The 27,891-nt window shown below is 37.8% G+C and overlaps 1 protein-coding gene across 4 annotated transcripts in view; it reads left to right on the top strand.

The window, feature by feature from the left end:
• The window catches only part of LOC122806803 (protein SSUH2 homolog), a 621,468-nt gene that overhangs the window by 86,898 nt on the left and 506,679 nt on the right, over positions 1-27,891 (top strand). The window lies entirely within an intron of this gene.

The following is a 27,891-nucleotide window of genomic DNA, read 5'->3' as shown; positions in this document are numbered from 1 at the left end:
GCAAAAAAAGGGAAAAAAAGGGGGGGGCCCATTTGGGAAGCCATTTGGAAGCATGCATGTACCTGTGGCTTCTTCATTTGGTATGAGGACAGCAATGAGAGGCTGACAGGCATTTCTGCCTTTATTCCTAGAGTACCATAGCGTGTACTGATTATTGTACCCATTTAGGCTGGTAATGAGTTAAAATTAGTCCAAGGACATTGCAGTTTTCAAACACGGGCCTTGTTATGCAGGCAGTTTAGCTTTTAATATGTTGAGTAACTGAAATGGTCACTTCAGACTCCATTATTTTGCCAATGATAGTGCTTTGCTGCAGAAAGGAAATGCAACAGGAAGCAATAGTTTTGTTTTGTTTTTTGTTTTGTTTTTTTTGGTGTGCTAAGTTTCAGGTTGGTTTTGCTTTCCTATAGGCCAACCTACTTTTAGTCTGTTAAACAGGAACAAAGCACCAGATCATCAACGAAGATGCAAACAATTTATTTGGCTAAAACAAAAACTCCAAAAGCAGCAGCAAATCCAATACGCAGTGTGTCCACACTTCAAGCGTTTCGTCACTCCTTCATCAGACAATGCATAAAACACACATTTACCCATGAGTCTATTATTTAAATACAATCACTGTTTCAAATCTACCAATCATCAAGCTGAATTAATTAATCATATCTATTATTAATCTACATAAAAAAGTGCAAAACAGGTTATTCAAAGTGATAATGATACATGTCATGTCCTAGTCAAAGAAATATATATATATTTAATACATTAATTTAATAAATATTAATAAATAATCATAAAATATCTAAAATCCATGTAAAATATATATTTAAAATATGTTATAAAACAATACTACACTCTACTGTTACAAAATGGTATTGCACTAACATCATTGCATTCATATATGATTTTGAATAATGTAATACTGTGTTATAATTTAGCTGCTCTAAGTTTTAAAACTGGGGCCAGGGACACCATATCATTGATGCCAGGATGTTTGTTTGATTCCAGAGATATTTGCCGATACAATTCTCTGTATTCTAGTAGTGTTTCCCACATGCCCCCTCTAGGGTCAATAAGCACAACCTCAACTACAAAAAACTCAAAACTTGATTCTTTACAAACTAATGTATGTTTATACAGAGAATTGTTGGTGCAAGATGTTCTAATATCATATAAATGTTCATAAATCCTTTGTTTTATCATCCTTTCACTTTTTCCAACATAGAATGCCTCACACTTTTTACATAAAGCAACATAAACAATCCCTTTTGTGTTGCAATTTACAAAGGCATTTAATGTAAGTGTTTTCTTCCTGGCTTCTAAGAAACAGCTATTTCCAACTTTTAAATGTGCACAATACCTACAGGCACCACATTTAAAGACCCCCGCTTTTTTCTTACTTTTGTTGGTCAATCCACTAGCACCACTCTCAATAATACCTTTAATATTATTGCCCTTCCTATAAATAAATTTTATCTCATTTTCAAAAATATGACCAAGTTCTGATACTTTGGCAAAGTTTCTCCACTCCTTTTCAAAAGTTTTCTTTACTATATTCGATTGGCCATCATAAGTAGTAATAAGGCCAGTTACAAAACCTATTTCCCGGGAGCTATCCGATGACACTAATGTTTCATCTTTACCCAAAATAGGTTCAAATCTGGTTTTCTCCCATCCAGTACATCATTCAATATAGTGTCAAACAATTCCTTTGGGTAACCTCTTTTTATGAACATATTTCTTAAAATGTCACATTCTGTAGTGAACATCCCATCATCTGAAGTCATCCTGCAAATTCTTACCAATTGCCCTTTCAAAACACTCTTTTTCTGATGAAAAGGGTGAGAACTAGAAAAATGCAGGTATGTATTTGAAAATGTCTCTTTTCTATGTACCTTAGAAACAAACTTCTCATCGGTTTTAATAATGTTAACATCCAAATAAACCACTTGCCGTTTATCAAAGTTCCTTGTGAATTTAAGAAAATTCATTGTCCCATTGACGTATTCTACAAAAGAATCGAAGTCCTCCTTAGTACCTTTCCAGAAAAAACATAAGTCGTCCAAAAATCTACAGTACAGGGTCCACATGTCTTTAAACCGCGGGATTAGAATGTAATTATTCTCCCAATATGCCATTATAATGTTTGCATAAGTGGGTGCACAATGAGCTCCCATGGCCACTCCCCTGATTTGCCTGTAGTATTCACCTTCAAAAAACAAAAAGTTATTTTTCAGAACCACTTCCATAAGGACTAAAATAGTTCTAAAATCATTTTGAGAAATATTCTTGAAAGGTATCAACATTTCCTCAAACCACGTTAATCCCACTTCATGGGGAATAATTGTGAATAAATCAATCACGTCAAGAGTACCAAACCCAGAAGTTTCTTTGTGTAGGAAATTCTTAGTTTTTCTTAGAAAATCCCATGAATCTTTTAAAATATTTTGGTTGTCATTGACCAGCTGTTTAATTTTGACATCAATATACATGTATCATTATCACTTTGAATAACCTGTCTGTTTTGCACTTTTTTATGTAGATTAATAATAGATATGATTAATTAATTCAGCTTGATGATTGGTAGATTTGAAACAGTGATTGTATTTAAATAATAGACTCATGGGTAAATGTGTGTTTTATGCATTGTCTGATGAAGGAGTGACGAAACGCTTGAAGTGTGGACACACTGCGTATTGGATTTGCTGCTGCTTTTGGAGTTTTTGTTTTAGCCAAATAAATTGTTTGCATCTTCGTTGATGATCTGGTGCTTTGTTCCTGTTTATTAGTTCTGCCAGCACCTTCCTTTGAACTTGGTTTTTGCTTTTATTATGGAGGATTCAACGAGGAGTGCAAACGAGTCTGAGGGCAGGAGAAATGAAATCGGAGAGATTCGTAAGCTCATCGGGCAGCTTACACAGTTAGTTGGTCTTCTGACGCCTGTCAGCCAATCGGTGGCGACGCTCTTAAGCTCCATTACTATGCCAGGCAACCAGGAAGCATTTGCGCGTATAGCTTCGAATGAAGATACGCTTTAACAGAATGAGAACTGTGCTAATGGGGCTAACAACGGAAACGAGCATGAGGAGTCTAATTTGGATTTATTGAATGACTTTCCACGGTTTTCTTTTGATGAAACGCAGGACAGGCGTCCTAGAGAACAGCGACTTTGTAATAGTAGACCTGAACATTCGGCCCATGTTTCTGGGTCTAAACAAGGTACTGAAAAACTTTTCGCTGATGTGGTCAATGTCAAGTTTGATTTTGCAAATAACAGAAAAGTGCCGACGGCTACAGGCACTTATAGTCAAAAGTTGAATGACTTACATTATTATTTACATAAGCTTAAAATGTTGGAAATGGACAATGCTTACCTTAAACATTGTTTAAAACTTGAAATTGTGCCTAAAGGTTTAAGGGTAAGCAAATATCCAAATAATGTGTATGAGGGAACGGATTTTCATAAGAATTTGATTAAAGCTTTTGATAACTGTGGATTTGCAGTCATGCAGGCTATAATTTTAAACAATGAATGTGAAATGGAAAAGCTGTCTAATATTGTAGAAGATATTAATAGGGCTGTTATCAATGACCTTATGTTCACAGTTACTGAACAAAAAGATAGATACAAGAGGTTATTAAAGGACATTGAATCACAGTGTATTGAAGTGCAACATAGAAAAGTCAACAAAATAGATAGGGATATACACGAGTATAAAACTATGATACAATACCCTAAACCAAAATCTTGGGGTAGAAAGGTGAATTTTAATTCATACAATGTCCCAAATGGTCCTGCTGGGCAAATATATTCCTCACAAGTAGATGAAGTTATTGATCTTGATGAGTTTCCGCCTTTACGGAGATCAGAAAGGTTAATGCAAAAGGAGCCTGTGAATTACAACTCAAAAAACTACAAAGGGAGGGGGGGACACCCAGCCTGGAGGCAGGAACAGTGGAACCAATATTAGATATTGTAAATAATGGAAAGAAATGGACTTGTAATGATTTTAATATATTTAATTATTCCAATACTACACTCACAAGGGCCCATTTTGACCTTTTTTCAAAGGGTTTTGGTTTTATACCACAAAGAAGGACAAATATGTTCAAGCTCTTGGTTGACATGAAATTATTTATCCGAAAGAAAAATTTGGAATTATTCTTTAAGGACAAGGGTAATTTGGAAACAGGGGATGTACTTAGACGTAAGAGTACTTTTAACCCCCCATTACATCCTCAGTTAAAAAACTTTGAGTTGAATATTGAACAAGAATTAAGAAAATCCTTGAATAAACATTATGTTTGTCCTAATCTTACACAAGGTGAAGAAGAAATACTTCGGAATTTAGGGAAAGACAAGTATATTAGAGTTATGAAACCTGACAAAGGTGGGGGTGTTGTTTTCATGGACCATATTGTATATGATGGGAAGATGTCTAGCATTCTCAATGACACAGACAAATATAGTAGGACTTCTTTAAATGAAATACACATAGCGTATCATAGAATAAGAAGCGTACTACAAGATTTACTACTAGAGGGATCTGTTGATTTGAAAACTTTTAATTTTTTGAATGTCCCTAAACCAAAAATACCTTCAATTTTTGGGATTCCGAAGGTACATAAGGACATTAATGACCCACCATTAAGAGTTGTGGTTTCTTCAGAAGGTTCCATAACGGCACCCCTGGCAAAGTATATTGATGTCAAAATTAAACAGCTGGTCAATGACAACCAAAATATTTTAAAAGATTCATGGGATTTCCTAAGAAAAACTAAGAATTTCCTACACAAAGAAACTTCTGGGTTTGGTACTCTTGACGTGATTGATTTATTCACAAGTATTCCCCATGAAGTGGGATTAACGTGGTTTGAGGAAATGTTGATACCTTTCAAGAATATTTCTCAAAATGATTTTAGAACTATTTTAGTCCTTATGGAAGTGGTTCTGAAAAATAACTTTTTGTTTTTTGAAGGTGAATACTACAGGCAAATCAGGGGAGTGGCCATGGGAGCTCATTGTGCACCCACTTATGCAAACATTATAATGGCATATTGGGAGAATAATTACATTCTAATCCCGCGGTTTAAAGACATGTGGACCCTGTACTGTAGATTTTTGGACGACTTATGTTTTTTCTGGAAAGGTACTAAGGAGGACTTCGATTCTTTTGTAGAATATGTCAATGGGACAACGAATTTTCTTAAATTCACAAGGAACTTTGATAAACGGCAAGTGGTTTATTTGGATGTTAACATTATTAAAACCGATGAGAAGTTTGTTTCTAAGGTACATAGGAAAGAGACATTTTCAAATACATACCTGCATTTTTCTAGTTCTCACCCTTTTCATCAGAAAAAGAGTGTTTTGAAAGGGCAATTGGTAAGAATTTGCAGGATGACTTCAGATGATGGGATGTTCACTACAGAATGTGACATTTTAAGGAATATGTTCATAAAAAGAGGTTACCCAAAGGAATTGTTTGACACTATATTGAATGATGTACTGGATGGGAGAAAAACCAGATTTGAACCTATTTTGGGTAAAGATGAAACATTAGTGTCATCGGATAGCTCCCGGGAAATAGGTTTTGTAACTGGCCTTATTACTACTTATGATGGCCAATCGAATATAGTAAAGAAAACTTTTGAAAAGGAGTGGAGAAACTTTGCCAAAGTATCAGAACTTGGTCATATTTTTGAAAATGAGATAAAATTTATTTATAGGAAGGGCAATAATATTAAAGGTATTATTGAGAGTGGTGCTAGTGGATTGACCAACAAAAGTAAGAAAAAGCGGGGTCTTTAAATGTGGTGCCTGTAGGTATTGTGCACATTTAAAAGTTTGAAATAGCTGTTTCTTAGAAGCCAGGAAGAAAACACTTACATTAAATGCCTTTGTAAATTGCAACACAAAAGGGATTGTTTATGTTGCTTTATGTAAAAAGTGTGAGGCATTTTATGTTGGAAAAAGTGAAAGGATGATAAAACAAAGGATTTATGAACATTTATATGATATTAGAACATCTTGCACCAACAATTCTCTGTATAAACATACATTAGTTTGTAAAGAATCAAGTTTTGAGTTTTTTGTAGTTGAGGTTGTGCCTATTGACCCTAGAGGGGGCATGTGGGAAACACTACTAGAATACAGAGAATTGTATTGGCAAATAACTCTGGAATCAAACAAACATCCTGGCATCAATGATATGGTGTCCCTGGCCCCAGTTTTAAAACTTAGAGCAGCTAAATTATAACATAGTATTACATTATTCAAAATAATATATGAATGCAATGATGTTAGTGCAATACCATTTTGTAACAGTAGAGTGTAGTATTGTTTTATAACATATTTTAAATATATATTTTACATGGATTTTAGATATTTTATGATTATTTATTAATATTTATTAAATTAATGTATTAAATATATATATATATTTCTTTGACTAGGACATGACATGTATCATTATCACTTTGAATAACCTGTTTTGCACTTTTTTATGTAGATTAATAATAGATATGATTAATTAATTCAGCTTGATGATTGGTAGATTTGAAACAGTGATTGTATTTAAATAATAGACTCATGGGTAAATGTGTGTTTTATGCATTGTCTGATGAAGGAGTGACGAAACGTTTGAAGTGTGGACACACTGCGTATTGGATTTGCTGCTGCTTTTGGAGTTTTTGTTTTAGCCAAATAAATTGTTTGCATCTTCGTTGTTGATCTGGTGCTTTGTTCCTGTTTATTAGTTCTGCCAGCACCTTCCTTTGAACTTGGTTTTTACTTTTAGTCTGTTGACAGTGACATGATTCATAGTATATTTGTGCAAGCCACCTCATCACTACATAATGAATATTGATTCAAGATAGAGTGATCACAGATCCACCATATTATTTATTATAAGGATTTTTTTTATCACAGATTTACCATTTCATTTACTGTAAGGATTTTTTTGAAGTCCTGTATAGCTTCCCAAACCAAGAGTTTCTCATTCCCTCCACTCTAGCAAATAATTCATTCTTGCCCGAAGGTGAGATCCAGGTACAGGTCCATATTAGGTGACAGTCCTATGGCCAGTTCATTCTTGTCCTGCCTGCAGCAGAACTCTAATATTTCATTCATTCATTCCCCTGGGAGAATGTCAGCTGTTAAGACATAGCAAGTGTAGAACCCATAAATCATGATTATAACATTTTTATAGGAATTCTGTCAGCCAGGTTCATAAAAATTATACCTCTCCTGATATACACAGATCAGTGTAGTTTCATATGTAGTAAACGAATCTTTGATAACATAACTAGAATACTTTCAATCATACAGAATGCAAATCAAAAAATAAAGTACCAGTCATATCAGTAGATGCAGATCAAAGCATTTGAGAGGGTAAAATGGCCATATGTGTTTGCAGTCTTTTGCAGAATTATTTTTTTTTCCAGATACATAAAACTACAAAGGAGTGTTATTGCAAGTGAAGACCCTTGCATCACTCTCAGAAGAGCTAAACATAAAAGAGGGTCCAGACAGGGGTGCTGGATATTGCCATTGCTAGTTTACATTTATCTGGAACCTCTAGCTGTGGCAATTATGCAGTTTGATATCCTAAGCTATATCTAGGGACAGAAAAAGTTAAAGATAACCCTATATGCAGATGATATTATTCTCAGAGATAAGGGTTTAAAAGACATATTTAACAGAATAGAGGAATGTGGTTCTTTGCCTGGATATAGAGTTAATCAAGACAAATAAAATGAATTAGGTCTTAATTTAGAGGAAGAAAAAAACATGAGGGAATGTCTCCTGAGATGTGGAAAGATGGAGAATTAAAATACCTAGTTCTTACAATTCAAAATGCACATGAGAGCTCATTCCAAGGTTCACTGGCTGAGATTCTGGACAAAAGTAAACAAATTGTAAAGTTGTAAAACAATAACAGTGAATCTGGAGCTAAGGACCTAGATCTTGCACTGGTTTGTAATGACACATGTCTGGAGCAGGCCTTCTGGTTCTTGCTAGAAAGGGGTACCATTAGTAAGCTCATAAACTGAACATAAGATTTTGTTTATGAGAGAGACCAAGGATCATGTGGGAGATGGTGATGTTTAGAAAAGCACAGGGAAGAATGTGACCTTGAGATATATACATATGTACTCAATGGCTGAACAACTTTCAATGTATGCAAAATGCCATAATAAGAGTTTCTGGCACAGTTTTCGGAAATGAATGATTGTGATTTCTTAGAGCTTTTCTGGGGAGGGAAATCCCAAAAACTAGGGCATATCATGTTGAGAGAATTAAGAAGGGGCATGATTTAACTTTCTTAGCAGGAGATACGGAATCCTCTTAATAAAAACTACTATTAGGGAACAGTAGCCTAGCAACAGAAGCAAAGACATATATAAATTAGATGTTGGGCACAGCTTCTAAGAAGAAAGGATACCCTGCTTCGAAAGAAGATTAAGAAAAGTGCATATTTCCTGAAGGAGTCTGCTTGCAGTATAGATGTTTAATCAAAGATTGTAAAGACTATTTTATCATAAGACTCAGGAGCAAGATAGACAAATGTGATTAGATGACGAATCACCAGAGAAGAGGTTCTGCTTAATTTTTGAATAACTACAAATTATTGCAAGTGGCAACTAAGGACATAACCCAAAGAATCAAAAAGGAATTGTGTGCAAACCTTAAATATACAAATATGCCAGCAACAGTGGGAGCAAATATATGAAATACCATTGAAAGCCATTAAATAGAGGAAATTCCACATATTTGCATTGAAAGGCATCCATAAATATGTTTATGCCTCACTGTGGTAAAAGAGGATATATTCAATAAGACATATGAAGTTTTGGAGGTGTGGGTGAGAGGAATTAAAAGACTGGAGACATATATTTTGGATATTTTGCAGAAATGTTTGATTAATAGACAAACATTTTGCAGAAATGCTTGATTAATAGACAAACCTAAAAAGATGATCATAGAAGTTACAAACTATGAGATAGTACTCACATCAAGGGAATACTTTCCAATAATACCAATGCAGGAGGCCAACAGGCAAAAAATAGAAATGGTTTGCATAATATGCTTAATTGTAAAGAAAGTAATAACTAAAAGGTGAAAAAATTAGGATAGTCCAAATACAATAACAATAAATATGCTACTTGAAAAGTTAAAAGTAAGAGGGAATTAGAAGGTGTCAGGGGAAAACAGAGCAGAAATATAGGATAAGATGGAATTATTGGTTGCAATGGTTAGAAAAAAATCAAATAGCGAGAGACAGAGTTGGAAGGAAGGAGAACATAAAAATACTTAAAGCTGCTTGCAGAAGTTGGAGAATGTACATAGTGAGCATAGTTTCCCTTCTTAAATATATTTAGTATTAGTGGCATACATCTCAACCTGTTAGAGCAAGGAATCTGGACAAAGCCATAAAAAATGGGGGGGACAAAAGGCCAAACATAGGAACAATTTCTAAATATTGCTCTAACTGACTTAGAAAGTTGATAGAATAACCAGTTTTGCATTAGTATGAATTTTCTGAAGGGTATGAAGTCTGAAATCAAATGCTTGACATTGTTTTCTGTCCTCAATATTTAATGATTTGCCAGAAAACCAAAATTTTATGAGAAATGGACCAACAATGTGAGGTAAAAATCTGGACAGTCTGCAAAACTCTGTAGGGTTGAGAGGTATGATTGGGACCTAGAGCAAAAGACAGAGGCCCAGTAATAGTTCATGAGCTCTGTGTAATAGAGGAGATGGGAGCTAAGATAACCCATGCAAAACCTGGTAGAAAATCTCTAAGGGTGGAGACCAAAAGTTTGGTTACTAATTTTTGGCACGTAAAATTACAGGCAATGCATACAAAATGTATACAGGTTTGTGTATTGTGTCAGAAAAGATTTATGTTAAATCGGAATTTTTGTAAGTGTCAGTCTTATGTTGGTTCCCCCTATTTACTGCATCAATGAGTGATGATTCAGTATCAGAAATGGCCAATAGCTAACACATTAACAAAAGGCAGCATCCCCAGGAATGCTGAAAAACTGTAAATGTTTATTTTGAATCATAATAAATATTATTTCTGGGGGAGAAATAAACTAATACATGACAAATATGAATGCCTTAAATTTTGCTTGGCATCCCCATACCAATCACCCAGGCAAAAGCTAATATTGTGATATGCTGAATTTCCTCATTGGGAAAATTCTTTGTGAGTAAATCCTGGAGTAAAATGTCTTATACAGAGAATGACACTCTTTACTAAAATCTTAATTTTCTTCTTGGAAAATCTTACTGAAATGTTTTCCAGATCACTACTAACCTTCCTCATCTGTGGTCTAAACTGAACAGTTTGCTGTTGTGAACATTGTAAGTTCATTGCCCTCTATAACCAGATTTCTGGAAGCCACCAGCTAAAATAATTTTTTTATCTTCCCCAGTGGTTCTTGGATTTCCTGTGACAGTAGGAAGACAGGGGCTCAGTAAACTAATTCTATTATATAAGGGGACCTTCACTGTGTCACTACTAGACAGAGGCACAGTATTCTAGATTTATTCTGTACATTTTTGTACCATTTCATGGGGTGGCAAAAGCCACATCACTATGGCTAGGCTTACAAATGCCCCAGGGCAGATAGCCTAGTACTATACTATGAAACTATGAAACTATATTTGATTATATTACCTGGAAAGAGGTTGAGAGGGAGAGAGGGCCAAAGTTAGAGGTGAATTTGTCTGCCAATATTATTGCTATATCTTCTGACTCGGTAGATGTGGCTGTATTAACAATGAGATCTGCACACATTTGTGTATTGTCCTTGAGGTTGTGGACACAGCTAAATTATGCCTTGCGGTTGTCCTTGGTCTGGGAGGCCAAATTTACCTCAAATTTGTCTTTGGTAGACCATTATTTTTCCTCTGAGTAGTATGTTTAGTTTGAGAGTGCTTTTATCCTGCTGGGTGCTACATCTCTTAATTTTTGCCAGAGGACCATAAGAAGTTACTAAGTTAATGGCCCTTACAAGCCTAGACAAATTTTACCCTTGTTACCACGATCAGCACCTATTGCCCCTGTCCAAGAGGGACACAGGTGGAACTCCTGAGGTGAATTTATGGTTATCCATCCATTCATCCAGACTGTGTTTGAAGAGGAACACTCAAGTGCTCTGTTTGAGGTGAAATGGGAGGCTATTCCAAAGGTGGGGGGGTAACTTCTGGGAGCCAAATCTGTCCCTCCAGCAGGTTCTATTGATGTCACATACCAGGTTTCGGTTTTAGAGTGAATAACCAGTGTGCCATTTGATTTTTGGATGTGCAGCATTTCCAATAAAGCAGGGTCAGAAATTACCTTATATGCAAGGCAGAGATCACCTCTGAGCAGTCTGTATGAAACAGAATAAATTGACAGTAATTTAATCTGATCCTCATAGGACAGCTGCTGAAGACCTTGAATTTTGCTTGTGAGGAACCTTTGTGGTCTCTCCAATTGCTTCAGGTGCTTTGAAAGGTACATACTAAAACGGTCATTATACTCAATTATTGGCCTAATTAGTGAAGAGAACAGGCAGGTGATAACTTCTCTTTTTCTAGAAGCAATGCTCTTACTTGTGAGATTACCCATATAGAATGCCCTCCTTACCACTGTGGAGATGTGGTGATCAAAGCCAAGGTTGCTGTCAACATGAGGACCCAGATCTCTCACTGCCGAGTACATACTTAGGGTATTGCTATTGATGTGGTAATTTGCAGGGCATTGCTCTTACCGAAAGGGATGATAATACATGTTTTTGCATTGAGTTTGAGGCCATGACTTTGACACCGATCAAAGAAGTTTTTGCAGGATGTTGACATAGTTTGGAAATTCTATGACAGCACCCAGTTTGCAGTCATCAGCAAACTTTGACAGCCACAGTCCCTTGGTTTTAGCTTGTAATTTGGAGAAATAGATTCCGAACAGTAGAGGTCCCAGGACCAATCCCTGTGGAACTCCACTGGTTACGGGTCTGCTGTTGGAGGTGGATTCCCTTATTTTGACTGTATGGGTTATATCAGTGAGCCAGTTCACAACCCACCTTACGATACAAGGGTTGGTGTCCAGCTGGGAGAGTTTGTTAATGATGCTTGAGTGCGGGATAGTGTGAAATGCCTTGGCTAGGTCTATGTAGGCTGTATGCATAGATTTTCCCTCATCTAGGACCCTTGTGGCTGTCTCAAAGAAGTTTAACAGAAATGATTTCCCCTTGAAAAGTCCAAACTGGGTCAGATTTAGTGTTTGGAGATTACTTACATCTTTGTTGATAAGGTCCATGATGTTTCTCTCCATGGCCTTGCAGATAAGGCTAGTCAGGCTAATAGGTCTAAGATTCCTGGGGTTAGTAGAAGCACCAGCTTTGTGCAGAGGGACAACTGTGGCTGTTCTCCATTCAGCTGGGATGAAGCCTGTGCTTAGACTGTGTTTGAATAGAGTAACCAATGGTGATGCTAATTCTTGTTTGAGCCCATGCAAGATGCAGCCTGGGATATTATCAGATCCCATTGATGCTGATTTTCTTCTTAGAGAGGGCGTTTACGAGCTGCTCTTTATAGATGCAAGTTCGGGGACAGGTGATAGGGATGTCATGAAGTACTTGTGGCGGGGAAGGGGAAGTGAAGTTTTCACTGAACCTGTTAGCTAGCAGGTTAGTTATGTCCACCGGCTCAGTATATGTGTTACCATTAACTACCAGTTTGGTGAAAATCTGGGCCTTACCTTTTAGGTTATGGATGTAACTAAAGAATGCCTTATAGTTGTTCTTGGTTGAGGAAGCTAACTTGGATTTGTAGTTTGACTTGGGGGACTTCACAAGAAGCCTTATTTGCTTATTTAAGCTGAGGAGGGAGTGTTCTCCAGTTTACAGCCCACGGATTCTTACTCTTGGATAGCAGTTTCTTCCTTTTATTGTAAAGCCTGTTGATGGTGATTGTCTACCAAGCAGTGTTCCTCTTCCTTTAAGAGCTTGTTTTGGTCCTAGCAGGTACTGCTGAGTCAATGCAGTTATACAGGTGCTTGTATAGGGCACTGGTGTAGAGATTGGCATGGTTACTGACTCCGTCTGAGAGGGTAGGTGCAGTGAAGCTGTTTATATCATCCAATAGGAGGTTATAATCTGCTTTGGAGAACTTTTTTTGGTCTAGTTGCTGCTGGGTGTGATAGTTACCTCAAATGAGACTGATTTATGGTCACATCTTACCAGGGATGAACTCAAAGTGGGAGTGCTACAGTGGTCTCCCATATTTCTAAGCACCAGATCCAGGATCTTGGCTCCCCTAGTGGGGCTGTCAACCAGCTGGTCTAGGGCATTGGAGTTGACAAAGTCAAGGAACCATGGGGCAGGTGAGTTTGAGCCCAAGTAATTCACCCAGTCAATGACAGGATATTAAAGTCACCCAAAATCATGGTGTTCGAATGTATCTTGATAGACGCAAGTTGATCCAAACAGGCAGAGTGGGTGTCCTGATTCATGGAGGAGATTCTGTAGCTTTCAATAACTTGAACAGGTGTCCTACCAACATTTAATTGCACCTGAAGTATCTCTAGGGTGTGATATTGTTTAACCAATCTGGAGGTGTATTTATCTTTGATGAATATCGATACACAGCCTCCTTTAGTAATCTTGCCTTCAGTTTGTGGTCTGAATGTGTGGAAGGAGGTGTAATCCATTATGGCTGTGGTGCTCTCCATGCCCTTGAACCACATCTCCTTAACTGTACAAATGCTTCATCATCCAGGATAAGGATGGATTTCACTGACTGCAGTTTCGTGTTAAGACTCCTAGCATTTAGAGGCGTGACCTTGAGGTTGTTTTTGGTTTTTATTTTTACGTCAGGAGTTCTGTCCTTGTAACACTGTGTTTAAAAAAAGGCACTATGAGGGTGACAAGAGCCTTAGCCAGTAGCCGGAATCCCAGGGTTGACAGATCTGGTTCCCATTAGAATGACCCCAAAAACAAAGCCAATTATTGAATTTAATAATTTTCTGTTTATATTGAGGCATCATTCTAGGTGAAGGTAACATGCTGCTTAAGGCTAGGGACATATCTGCCTGAGACACATAGTCCAAGAGGTCAGTCATGTTTCTCTTCTTGTAGTCCAGAGAGGTACCTCTCAAGTCAATCACACCAACATGGACTATGACACACTCATAACAGTATTTGCTGTTGAGAGACTTGAGTGCATGATTGATATGGTGGATCCTGGGACTTGACACACAACTGACTATAACCTTTTCATTATCCAGCCTGGTGAGAGGGACATCTGTGTGTCTCATGATGGACTCACCTGTGACTTTTGTTAGGTTTAGTGTTTAGCCTTATGGGCTTGATAGGTGAGACAGTGGTGCATGAGCTAGTGTGTACTGTGTTCTGCAGAGGGATAACGTGCTTGTGTTTGCGAGGTCTGCGATGTTTAGGTAACTTTCTGGTGAGGACCTCCACATATGTAGGTATATGTGATGTGGGTTTGGATGGAGTAGCTGGTAAGGTGTGCGTGCTGACAACCCACTCAGTGTCAGATGTATTGACGGGCATATGAGATAGCATGTATTGAAGGTTTTTAATATAGTTGCATCTCTCACATGTTCAGTTTCTGTGGACTTCCTTGTGTTATACAGCCTAATGATGTTATTCTACCATGGTGGCTTGTTTTTTGAGCTAGTTCTGTACTTACTCCTGGCAAGTACAGCTGCCACTATGCAACTAATAACAATTAACATACTTGTATAGATTGTGCACAGACAGCAGTGTGTGCACAGACAGCAGTGTTCTCAGGATTTACGGGGGCTTGAAATTCTGTCAAGTTATCACTTAATAGTAGGAAGTTAGCCTTAGAGTAGCTCCTGTACATTCTAGGATTAGCTGGGGTTCTGGATTTTATTTTTACTTTGAAGGAGACCATTTTGTGGTCTGACCTTTCCAGAGTGGACATTACCCTATGTGATTTGCAGCAGTCTGCCATATTAGCAAAGACAAGATCCGGCTTATTTGTGCCTCTGGTCAGCATGATGACAATCTGGTCCAGGAGGTTTGTGTTTAGAAAAATCTAAGAGTCTCTGTACCTGCACATTTGGTGTTATATACGATTCCCATTTAATACTGGAGTAATTTAAGTCACCCTTGAAAATGGCATTGGGTTGGATGGTGAGTATTTTCAGTAAGCTTAAATACATGTTATAGGTCTCCTAGGTCATAAGAGGGGGGCCTGCAGCTTGCAATAAAATGGTATGGGATTTTGCCTTGGGTGATCTGAACATGGAGAAACTCAAGTGCATCATGATGTTTACCAGCCTTGATGTATATTATGTAAATTGAGACCCCTCCACCTTTAGTCCCTGTCTGTGTAGTAACTGCTCTGTATCTGTGGCTTTAAACCATATCTCAGTGACCACACAGACATCTGCATTCTTTAAGGTAAAGAAAGCTTCTAAGCAGTGATGTTTTTGGTTAGACTCCTAGCACTAAGTAGTAACACCTTTAGATTTTCTTGGTTTTGATTTGCTATTTTGGAATTATTTTCAGTCTGGCATTGCCTAAAAAAAGCCACTATGGGAGAAGACAATGTTTAGCTAATACTAAAAAGCCTAGAGGGGAGAGGTACAGACCATCCCTGGCAAAGCAGTGTGGTTTGCTGACCATCTCCTTCCATGCTGACAAATACTGCATCCCCTTAGAATGACACCAGAAAGTAAGCCAATTTTTAACTTAATCATCTTTTTTTTATATTGTAGCATTATCCTTGGAGAAGGTAAAATGTTGCTCAGTGCTAGGCTCCTACTAGCTTGGGACACATATTCTAAGAGCTCCATGATGTAGGTCTTCATATACTCTAGGAAGATACGTTTCAGGTAATTTACACCCACATGGGCTGTGACTGAGTCATATTGCTACTTGTGATGCAATGACCTGAGTACATGCGTAATATGATGGATCTTGGCTCCTGATAAGCAATTGACTGTGACTTTCTTCATACTCGGTTCATAGGTTAATAGGTAGGTAATAGGCTATTGGCTCTAGGGCCTATACAAGCCTAGCCAAAAAGGTACCTTGGCTTTCACCACCAAAGAAAATTATTTTCCTGTTCCCCTGTCAAGCAGAGCCACAGAAGTGATCCCCGGGGTGAATTTCGGCCTGATAAGAGAGACATCAGTATGTCTCTCAGTGGAGTCTCCAATGGCTAGAATGTTGCATTCTGTGGTGGCTTGCCTTATGAGCTTAGAAGTAGAGGCTCTATGACATATGGCTGTATGTGTTGATGTGGATGTTATTTTGAAAGAGTATGTTCAGGGTTGCTGAGGGGCTATGTTATGTGTACTTTCTCTCTGAGGTCTTTGGAGTTTAGGTAGTTTACATTTAATTGCCTCAGCATATGTGGGTCTATGTGTCTGCTTTGAACTGTGTGTAATGGGTGTAGCGTATGTACTACTGACAACCTAGGAGTCTTTTTATGTGACAGCTTTGCCTCCAGTAACATTGTGTAAATACATCTCTCACATACCATATCAGTTTTTTTGAGAATTAACTGGCCATCACTAGACATGAGGCAATTGCTGCATTGCTTCAGGATGCCCATATCCACCACAGTGGTAACAGAGGTAGTGGGAAAGTTCATATCTATGTCAAGAGACTCGTTTTTATTGATTAGACAGTTGGAGACATTTTGTTATGTTGAATATACTCATTTTTTAATTCTAAACAGTTTTTACAAAGGACTGTAATAAACACGATTTTTGTTCTATAACAAGTTTGTGCCTGAGTAAGTATTCATTTTCGAGTCATATGGACTCTGTCTTCTGCTTGTACTTTCTTGCTCTTGTGTAACACTTTTGAGAAAAGTTACTGCGGTACTGTCTGCTGATTTAAACCATGTCTAGTTAACTTCCTAGATGTCTATATTCTTGAGTGTGAGGATGGCTTTGAAGGAGTGTAATTTTTATTTAGGCTCCTGGCATTGACCATTAACACCCTGAAGTTCAGATGAGTTGATTTTGCTGTGTTGGTAATGCTCATCCTTACTCAACGTAATCCCTTCCCTTTTCTCACTTCCATTTTCTTCTGTTTATTTAGCTGCTACGTGCCAGTATTCTTTAATTGTACCTCATTACAATGTCTTGGACATAGTGCACATGACATCGGAGGTACTATGTACTCTCATTGCTTTGTTCTTCTCACCTCAGGTGGCTCAACCTCTATCTTATAATAAACCACAAGGCTACCAAACACTCAATTTAATCCAGATGCAAAAAGCAAAGCCAGTCCAAAGAGCAAACAAAATTGTATCTGAAACACACGGCAGGCAAACAAACGGCAAGAACACTGTATTCACTGTTATTTTATTAAAGGAATAAGCACTTTCATGGTTAATCCCAACACCACTTCATCACATAAATGATAAGGTAAAAACAGCTCCATTAAGTAGCATCAAATACCAATCTAGAAGTAAGTTTTTTCCTGCCTACCCCTACCAATACGGTCGGCAAACAATTCATCCCCACACCAAATACAACAGCAAGGGAGAAGGAAAAGGAAGCAATCCTTGGAGATAGGGGGCAACAGGACAATAAAAAAAGATGTGGCAGAATGTGAACAGCCACTCGTCTATAATTTATCTAGTAGAACTTTGTTTTTGAAATGTCGGTGCTGGTAAAAGGCCTTTCCTTTATCCCTGCTAGTAGAGGGGATGAAGCGAATACAGTAATTGACTTAAGACTCTTTAGTATAAATCTGATGTTAAAACGTATTTTTCCTGACAACGGTGTGAGTCAGGACTACGTCTTCAAAAAGCCAAGTACCTTTATACCACAAAATCACCCTCTGGTGGAAACCTTTTTTTAGGCTTTGTGAGGATGATTTCTGAGCTGTCTTTGATGACAATAGGAGATGTTATAACTTTAATAACCGATCTGCTGTTTGAAAGGGATGCATGAAATGCATTACGAAATGAAACTAACATTGTGATTCGCCCCACTGATAAAGGCGTGGAGACTGTAGTAATTGATAAGATTTATTATTTTGAGTGTATTAAGTCTATGTTAATCGATATGCCTACTTATGTTGGGATTGATGCAGTGGGGATTAAATGTATGATTTCACATGTATATGATATTGTACAAGAATGTTCGTTGAGTGATTGTATTAATATTGATATGGTGGAGTACTTAACCGTTGAGTTGCCATGTATTCCCACTTTTCATGATTTACCAAAGATCCATAAAGATCCTGTGACACCCCCTTTTAGACCTATAGTAGCAGGTGCATTGTGGGTGATGGAACCTTGTTCTATATTTGTTGAAAAGAAGTTGAGCCCGTCTCTGAATGCATCTGAGATGGTCTTGCGAGACTCAAAACATTTTTTACAAAACTTGTATAGCATGTACACTCGGTAGATATACCATTTGATTGTTTGATGGTAATGATGGTCGTCCAGCCCTTATTCATTGTCATACTGAATAATGTAGGACTTGATTACGTGAGCAAGTGTTTGCACTCCCATAGTGAATATGATGAAAAACACATAGATTTGATCTGCCTCTTGATTTAGGTCATTCTTGAAAATAATGTGTTTTTATCTGATGCAAGTTATTATGCTCAGACCTCTGGCGTAACTATGGGCACCTTGTGTGCCAATCGTTACACCAATATGGTTATGGCACAATGGGAGAATATGTTCATTTTTAGTGAACATTGTTTCTCCAGTTACATTAGTTTTTATAATAGATTTGTGGATGACATCTATATGCTCTGGACAGGGAGTGTTAATGACTTGGCTGGATTTGTAGAATATTTACATGGTACTACCTCGTTTTTGAGGTTTTATGTTACCCACTCATGATCCACCATTGAGTTTTTAGATATCAGAGTGGATAGATAGGTCTTTTAATACATGTCTATTTAGGAAGGAGTGTCACATGAATTTGTTTTTACATCGGACGAGTATGCACCCATCCCATGTCTTTCGTAATATCATTAAGGTGCAAAGGATGCGAGCCTCCAGACTTAATGCAAAGGATGTGGGATTTAACAAGGAGATAGACAATTTGAAAGTACAATTTAATAGAAGCGTTATAGAAGGAGAGAGGCTGACCTAGGAATACATGTCAGTACCCAACTGAGACCTACTAAGGCTAGACCATACTTTGGGAGAATTATGACTCCTAAGAATATTCAAGGGTAAATACCTATCCACTGGCTATCTCAGTAGAATATAGAATGATGTAGATGCCATTACTGAAATCTTTCGTAAACATTGGCCTATCCTACTTACAGATGATACGATTAAGGAAGTACTGGGTGATAGACCCAGGTTTAAATATAGAAACAAGAAGAATCTTAAGCAATTACTCTGCTACCCAAATAGGCATAGTGGTACCGATGGGAACTATACTTCCAGAGGTACCACTCCACGTGGTGGCTGTCACTATTGTACTTATATTGACATTGATGCCAGTTTTATCAGCCCTAATTATGGGCAGAGGTTTTATTTTAAAGTAAAGGTGGATTGCAATACTAAGGACGTGGTCTATCTAGCCCACTGTGTTGAGTGCTCAGCATTCTACATAGGGAAGTGTAACTGTAAAATCAAAGATAGAATAAGGGAACATCTTTGCACTATAAAGATAAAGTATGAGAATAGTGCACTAGCCAAGGATGTTATGGCTGAATGGAAGCATCATTGGTTTAAATTCCTGGGTTATTGATAGGATATATGAATTGTTAAAAATGGGCGATATTAGAAATCACACTGAAAATGTTGACCTTCAGTGAATTATGAGGATGCAAGCCCATAAAGGCAAAGGCCTGAATGGTCAGGTCCTGATTAAACCCATTCTAAAGTCACGGAGGCTATTTAAATGAGCCAATGGCTAATTCTATGTTTATTTTTATTCTGTTTTTATTGGGTATATTTTTGTGCAATTAAATATATATTTTTAGTTGTTTTTATATGTTTGTAGTTTATGAACTATGACTATGGGCAGTACTTGTCTTTGGATCGGTTGTAATTATGGGTGGGGTAATTGTTTTTGATTGGTATTTGATGCTATTTAATGGAGTTGTTTTTGCCTTTTCATTTATCTGATGAAGCGGTATTGGGATTAACCATGAAAGCGCTTATTCCTGCAATAAAATAACAGTGAATACAGTTGCCATTTGTTTGCCTGCCAAGTGTTCCAGATACAATTTTGTTTGCTCTTTTAACCTCTCTCTTACTTGCAACAAAAACATTCATACCATCTTTTCAGCTTTCTTTACCAAGCCATACTACTTCCCATTTAACCTGCTCTCTCCTGGCAGAGTAGCAGTGCAGTTTCCCCATTTCTCACAGGCTTTTTCTAGTTTTCCTACTTTCTTTACGATTCCTAATTCTTTTTTTCCCTTACTCTGTTTTAGCTTTTGATTGTCCTAGTCTCCATTTCTTGTGTTACTTCCTTATCATGTCCCTTCAACCTCATCTTTTGATCCCTTTCCCCTGTATTTTATATTATTTAATGCTCCTATCACACTTGTCGCCAGTTGTGTCACCAGGGCTGCAGTGTGTAATGTTTGTGCTACACTTTATGAGATATTCTGTCCAGTTGTACCTTTGGTTTTCCACATGGGGGGCATCCTACTTTTCATCATTTTTCCTTTTTTACCCAACTTTTTAGTCATAATAATGGGGTTTTGTGACACTGTCTCTCTGCTTTATTACCCCTGCTGCACTGTCCCCTTTCCCATGAGCCATACACATGTGAAAGGGACATCCTCACTTCCACAAGCCCTTCAGAGGCTAATTTCTTAATCTTGTAGTGACTCACTAGACAGCTTCTCTGTTACTATATTCAATACTTCTAATACAGTCGGTTTAGACCTTTTGGCAGCCACCATAATTAGACTCAGCATATCTCTAGGCAATTCCACTTCTGTATCATAGCTCAGAAAAATCATTTCCCTAGTTACATCAATTTGCTCACCCAGCACTGTTAATAGAATTGTCTTCAGGGAATATTTAAAGTCTGTTAACTCATTACACTCCCAGAAACTATGTTTCCAAGTATCGCTTTCTTCCCCATCACACCTCCAACATTTGTTGTCGACCTAAGGAGAAATGCTCTGGAGTCTACTTGGGGTATAAAAATATTTAACATTTCCAAGCAAAAATCCTAAACTTCTAGATATTGTTGCATATTTGGGAGACAACCATATATCCCTCATTGTTTCTTTGTGAATCACTTATCCAATCTCTCTTCCCAATCCTTTCTAACCTCCTTTGACTGATTCTTATAGTTATCCTGCAATGTTATGTGTGGTCTACTAATTATTCCTTTTTTAACAGCAGTGTCTGTTCTAGATTCTAGAATTCTAGATTCTAGATTCTAGATATTGAATCATGAAGTGCAGTGGATTAGCAAGGAGGAAGTAAGGATAGCTATGAAGAGGATGAAGAATGGAAAGGCTGTTGGTCCAGATGACATACATTTGGAAGAGGTGTTTAGGTGAAATGGCAGTGAAATTTTTAACTAGATTGTTTAATGAAATCTTGGAAAGTGAGAGGATGCCTGAGGAATGGAAAAAAGTGTTTTGGTACAGATTTTTAAGAATAAGGGTGATGTGCAGAGTTGTAGTATCTACAGAGGGATTAAACTGATCAGTCACAGCATGAAGTTATGGGAAAGAGTAGTGGAAGCTAGGTTAAGAAGGGAGGTGATGATTAGTGAACAGCAATATGATTTCATGCCAGGAAAGAGCACTACAGATGCAATGTTTGCTCTGAGAGTGTTGATGGAGAAGTACAGAGAAGGTCAGAAGGAGTTGCATTGTGTCTTTGTGGATTTAGAGAAAGCATATGGCAGGGTGCCTAGAGAGGAGTCATGGTATTGTATGAGGAAGTCGGGAGTGTCAGAGAAGTATGTAAGAGTGGTACAGGATATGTACGAGGGTAATGTGACAGTGGTAAGGTCTGCGGTGGGAGTGACGGATGGGTTTAAGGTGGAGGTGGGATTACATCAAGGATCAGCTCTGAGCCCTTTCTTATTTGAAATGGTGATGGACAGGTTGACAGACGAGATCAGACGGGAGTCCCTGTGGACTATGATGTTTGCAGATGACATTGTGATCTGTAGTGAGAGTAGGGAACAGGTGGAGGAGACCCTGGAGAGGTGGAGATATGCTCTAGAGAGAAGAGGAATGAAGGTCAGCAGGACTAAGACAGAATATATGTGTGTGAATGAGAGGGAGGATAGAGGAATGGTAAGGATACAGGAAGTAGAGTTGGCGAAGGTGGATGAGTTTAAGTACTTGGGATCAACAGTTTAGAGTAATGGTGAGTGTGGAAGAGAGGTGAAGAAGAGAGTACAGGCAGGATGGAGTGGGTGGAGAAGAGTGTCAGGAGTGATATGTGACAGACGAGTACCAGTAAGAGTGAAAGGGAAGGTCTACAAAAGGGTAGTGAGACCAGCTATGTTATATGGGTTGGAGACAGTGGCATTGACAAAATGGCAGGAGGCAGAGTTAAAGATGTTAAGATTTGCACTGGGTGTGACGTGAATGGACAGGATTAGGAATAAGTATATTAGAGGGTCAGCCCAGGTTGGAAGGTTTGGAGACAAAGCCAGAGAGGCAAGATTACGTTGGTTTGGACATGTGCTGAGGAGGGATGCAGAGTATATTGGGAAAAAGATGCTAAGGATGAAGCTGCCAGGTAACAGGAAAAGAGGGAGGCCTATGATAAGGTTTATGGATGTGGTGAGAGAGGACATGCAGGTGGTTGGTGTGACAGAGCAAGATGCAGAGGACAGGAAGAAATGGAAAATGTTGATCTGCTGTGGCGACCCCTAATGGGAGCAGCTGAAAGAAGATGAAGTGTCTGTTCTAGATTCTACAAAAAATTCTACCAGTGCTGGTCTTTTGTTTAGAACCTCCCTATTTCTTTCTTTTTGCCTATACTCTAGCAGTCCATGATAGGGAAGGTAATCTGTGACCTTCAGTCCAAATATAGTCCTGGCCTGTTCCCATTCTATTAGCCTTCTTTCTCTTGTTAGTTGCTCCCAATACCTTGGCTCCTTTGTCAGTTTTCTCCAATAAATTCCAGCCCCCTCTTGCCTATTGTCTATATCCCTAATTGCAGTCACCCCTCTTGGCAGAATCTCCTTTCTCCAATCTGGTGTTGACTTAGTTCTTAGAATACGTTTTGCTACTTTATGGATGTAATATTCTGTACGATTATCGTTATTCTTCTTAAAGTTATGCATCCAAAGTCCTAGTGTTTCCTTGTATCTTGACCTTCCCCCATTTCATCATCATCCCTTTCCACTTTGAATTACAGGTTTCTGCTTGTGCTATGTATAGGAGCCATAACTGTGTAGCTCTGCAATATCCATTCAAATTGGACAATCCCAATCTACCTTGCTCTATTGGAATAATCAGCTTATCCCACTTAACTCTTGCTGTCTTCTCCCAGACAAAATCCTTCAGCTCTTTATTAGTAGCGGTCCACAACTTCTCTTCTGGTTGATAAAAATATGCCTGACCTGTGTATAAGACTAAAGGGACTAAAACAAGAGTGCATCTTATACATTTTAAGGACTGTTTTATCCATGAATGTGGGATGCTGGCAAATGCTTTTTTGTGTTTTATCCATGCCATACTTAGATCCTTCCCCTTTTTACAGTTCTTCATTATGACTTGAACAACAAATGATCCTTTGTTCCATATGACTTTCTTTTTTTTTTATCCTTTTGTTCTATTGACATGATTGAGTTTTCTTCTAAATGACTAAACTCTATTGACATAAGTTTCAGTGTATAATTTACACATATCCAGAAGACAAGTTATACCAATGTAGTTTTTAGGATATTTTGCATGTTCGCTCTTAAGGAGGAGTACTCCTTTTCCTTTTGTTAACCAGGTTGGTGTCTGTTCAGGGTCTGCAAATAAATTGTTCTTACTTGTGGCTAAATCATCATGTAAAGATGCTAATTCTTAACCAGAAGTTATGTACCTCATCCAGGCCTGGGGTTTTCCAGGAGCTTTTCTTAATTGTGTTTCAATTTCTTTGGCCGTTACTTCATCCCATTTCATATCCTGTACTTTTTAACTTATTTTTTCTTTAATTACTTTTATCCATTCCACATCTTTATGTTCCACAGACTCTTCATAGATATTTCTCCAAAATATGTCTGTTTCTTCTTTTTTTTGGCAGCGGGTCAAATCCCTTGGACTTGTTTACCAGTTCTGTATAAAACTTTTTTGGGTCATTATTAAATTGTCTGTTTTGCACTTTTCCTTTATATTTATCTGCATATCTTCTAAGGTTTTTTTTTTTGCCTATGCTGATATTCTTAGTTCATTACTTGCAATAGTGTATGATAGATCCTGATCTGTTCTGATACTCTGTGTCGCTTTAATCACATATATCTTTCTGAGTATTTTTGTTGATCTCTTCCTTCTTTTGTATGATTCTAACAGTCACACTTCTTGTCTTAACTGCTTTAGAGTTTTCTCTATTCAGTTCTTCCATGATGGCATTTGATATTTCCCTTTCCTTTCTTTTACTGCCCTGGGTTTTGTGGTAAGACCATCTGTTATTAATTTAGCTGCACAGTAGTAGATCCTATTTAGGGTGACTGCGGTGGTGCAGTGGTTAGCATTGTTGCCTCACAGCAAGAGGTTCTCTGGTTTGATCCTCGGCTGGGGTGCCTTCTATGTGGAGTTTGCATGTCTTCCCTATGGTCACGTGGGTTTCCTCCGGGTGTTCCAGTTTCATCCCAAAGACATGCTGTAGGTGGATTGGACACTCTAAATTGGCCCTAGGTATGAGTGTGTGCATGTGTGAGCCTTCCATGGAAGGTTGGGAGCTGAGCTGGTAACTCGACACCATAAAAATCTACTGCCAATCATGAGCAGAGAGGTGATCTTCTGTGGCGACCCCTAACCGGGTTAAAAAGCCGAAAGAAGTAGTAGATCCTATTTACTGCTGTGATATCACATGTATTAGTATGAACAGTCCTGGTTACTGTATTTATTTGGTTTATCACACTTTTCTGTAGTCTTGTTTCTTTCATTGAACCTAATATGTCTACCCAGCTCTATTAAATCAAGCAACTCCTCCCGTAGATCATTTTCTTCTAACCTGAGGGCATATTCTTTATTCTCCATTGCCTGGGAGCATTCCACAGATAGTAGCATCACCCTTGTGACACTCTCTTCAGTTTCATCCAGTGTCATCCATTGCTTTTTCCACTGGGAACTCACTGACCTACCACTCCACAACACTGACTACATCAGAAATGGCATACTTTCCTGTTCCTTCCCTTGCATTTTAACTACAACTGAATATTTATACTGGTTTCCTACTGAAGGCTCAAAAGTATCTTCATATGTCAACTGATCAGATGTTTCCTGCTCCACTAGTTTCTCCTTTATTTGAGGATTCATTATTCTATCCTGCTGTGATATTATCAGAGTTAGATTTTCTACACTAAATCATTCACTTTGCAGGTAATCCATAACCTCATCTCCTGTTTCTTTAAATTCTTCATTATTAATCCTCATTTCTACTTCCCTTTTTGTTTTCTTATTTCTTGCCTTGTAAATTATTTTATATGTGGATGCCTTTGCCTGTATTTCTCTTCAAATATCTTTGGTGCTGTGCTGTTCTTTTTGTATTGATTATTTTTGCTTTCTCTACTGCATAAATATTGTGCCATATTAAATCTCTTTTTCTTCCCCAGGTCGATATTTCTTCTTCAGATGTCTCCTGCTCCTCCTGTTTCTCCTTACTTGGGGAACGCATTGTTACATCATGCTGTGTTATAGCCCATGTTTCTAAATCCTTGAATTTGCAGGTACTACATAACTTCTGCTTCTACATTATTTTAACTTCTGATTCACTGATCTTCTTCTCTATGTTCCAGCTTTGTAACTTTATTACTTAAATTATTAAATTTTCCATATCCGGGTGCCTTTAACTGTATTTCTCTTTGAATATTTTTGGGGATGCTTTTTTGTATTTATTAATTTGACTTTCTCCTTTGTGTAAATATTGCATCATATCAGATCTCTCTTTCTCTCTCTTTCACATGTCCATGATTCCCTTTTATGATTCCCTTTTATACCTCCAATTACCTCTAGATTTTGTTCTTTATAGTTTCTCAGTTTCTCAGTCACTTCCTTTTCTCAATGGCCCAAGGTTTCTTGGTATGTATAATGTTTTTCATGAATCTGTCGCATTAATGAACACAAATGTGCATTTGAAGCTTTTGACAGTTTTTATTGTGAAAGTATTTTTCCTTCCTGTAATTTGGCTCAATATTTTTGTATATCTTCTGTCTGGAAATTCTGGGCTCCTCGCATAATAGTAACAGTGCTCAATTTCTTTCTTATCCCCAGTATTTTCAATAGTCCACACTGTTATATTTATGGCACTTTTCGGCCTATCAGTTTTTGTGATTTTTGTGCACTTACTTCCTTTTCCAAAAGGGGGACTGTCCTCCCCCTGAGCCTGGCCTAACCCCTTGTAGAAATATTTGTGTGTCTTGAGGATTCAACACTGTCATTTTTTTCCAGTCAGGGCAGCAATGTGCTTAACAGAATTGGGTACATTTTTATCCTGGGACTTCAGCACCCAGTTGTCTTTTTTTCTAACCTTCTTCTATCCATGATATAAAATACATATTATACATATATATATATATATATATATATATATATATATATACACATATTATATTATATATATATATATATATATATATATATATATATATATATATATATATATATAATATGGGAGCACTTTATAATCTTGAAATACTGAAATGTCGAATTTCAGTATTTCGAGACTATAAAGCCGAATGTTTACAATAGCAAAAGTTCATAATCATATGACCTTATGCTACATAATGTCCGGGATTGTGTCTTGATGGTGCTCGGTGTGGATCTAGGTGTTATGTCAGGTATGTGAGTGTTTTGTAAGGGTTTTGAGTGGGAGTTAGAGTTTATGTGAGTGTGCTGATATGTTTGATGTGTGTGGAGGGACTGGAGAATGTGCATGTATGAGTTTGCTTTTGTTTCCTGTTTGTGCGACCTTGGAGTTAGTATATATAAGTAGGGGGGTGTGGGGAGCACAGCCCTGCACATGGGGGGTGCAGGGGGGCTTGCCCCCCTGCTTATGTGTGTATGAGTTGTGTATGTGTATAGTTTTGTTTGTTTATGTTGTGATGTGGATGTTGTTGTGTATGTATGGTGTAGTGTGTGCGGTTTGTTCAGTGTTTTGAATTTCGCAGTTTTGCTTTTTCGGTTTCATGGTCTCAAGATACTGAAATTAGATACTTCAGTATTTCGAGATTATGAAGTGAATATATATCTATATATCAGTGTCGCCTTGGTGAGATTTTGTAAAAAAACAGGGTGCACCTTGTGAAGGTACTCACCCAGACTTGAGGGTAAATCAGTTCCAGTAGTACTAATCTCCTTTGGTTGCTGATTGTCATTTTTCCATTCCAGTGAGTGTGTATATATGTATATGTATATGTGGGTACCTATCAAACCATCGACAACTTAAACTGACTCCACCGACAACTGAATTAACCAAGCGGGGCGTTTACAAGGGGTGTAAATTCGCTACTCAAGCCTACCATGGTTTAGGAAGGGTGGCAGTGTCATGCAACCATGGTAGGCATGAATAGCGGAGTTACATCCCTTACCTGCGTTATTTTAAGTTGTCGATGGTTTGATAGGTACCCGTATATGTATATGTATATGTATATGCATGTGTCAGGGAAAAATAGTCGGCAGTTCTGGGATCCTGTGTTAGTGCAGGTGCACTGTTTTTCACGAAAGCATGTTTTCGTGTAAATGTACTTTCGCTGAAGTAGA

The sequence above is a fragment of the Protopterus annectens genome, chromosome 7.part0, assembly GCF_019279795.1.
Source record: "Protopterus annectens isolate FY-2018-M chromosome 7.part0, PAN1.0, whole genome shotgun sequence".
Classification (NCBI taxonomy): Eukaryota; Metazoa; Chordata; order Ceratodontiformes; family Protopteridae; genus Protopterus; species Protopterus annectens.
The sequence above is the reverse complement of the archived record's forward strand: the minus strand, read 5'-3'. Positions and strand labels throughout refer to the sequence as shown.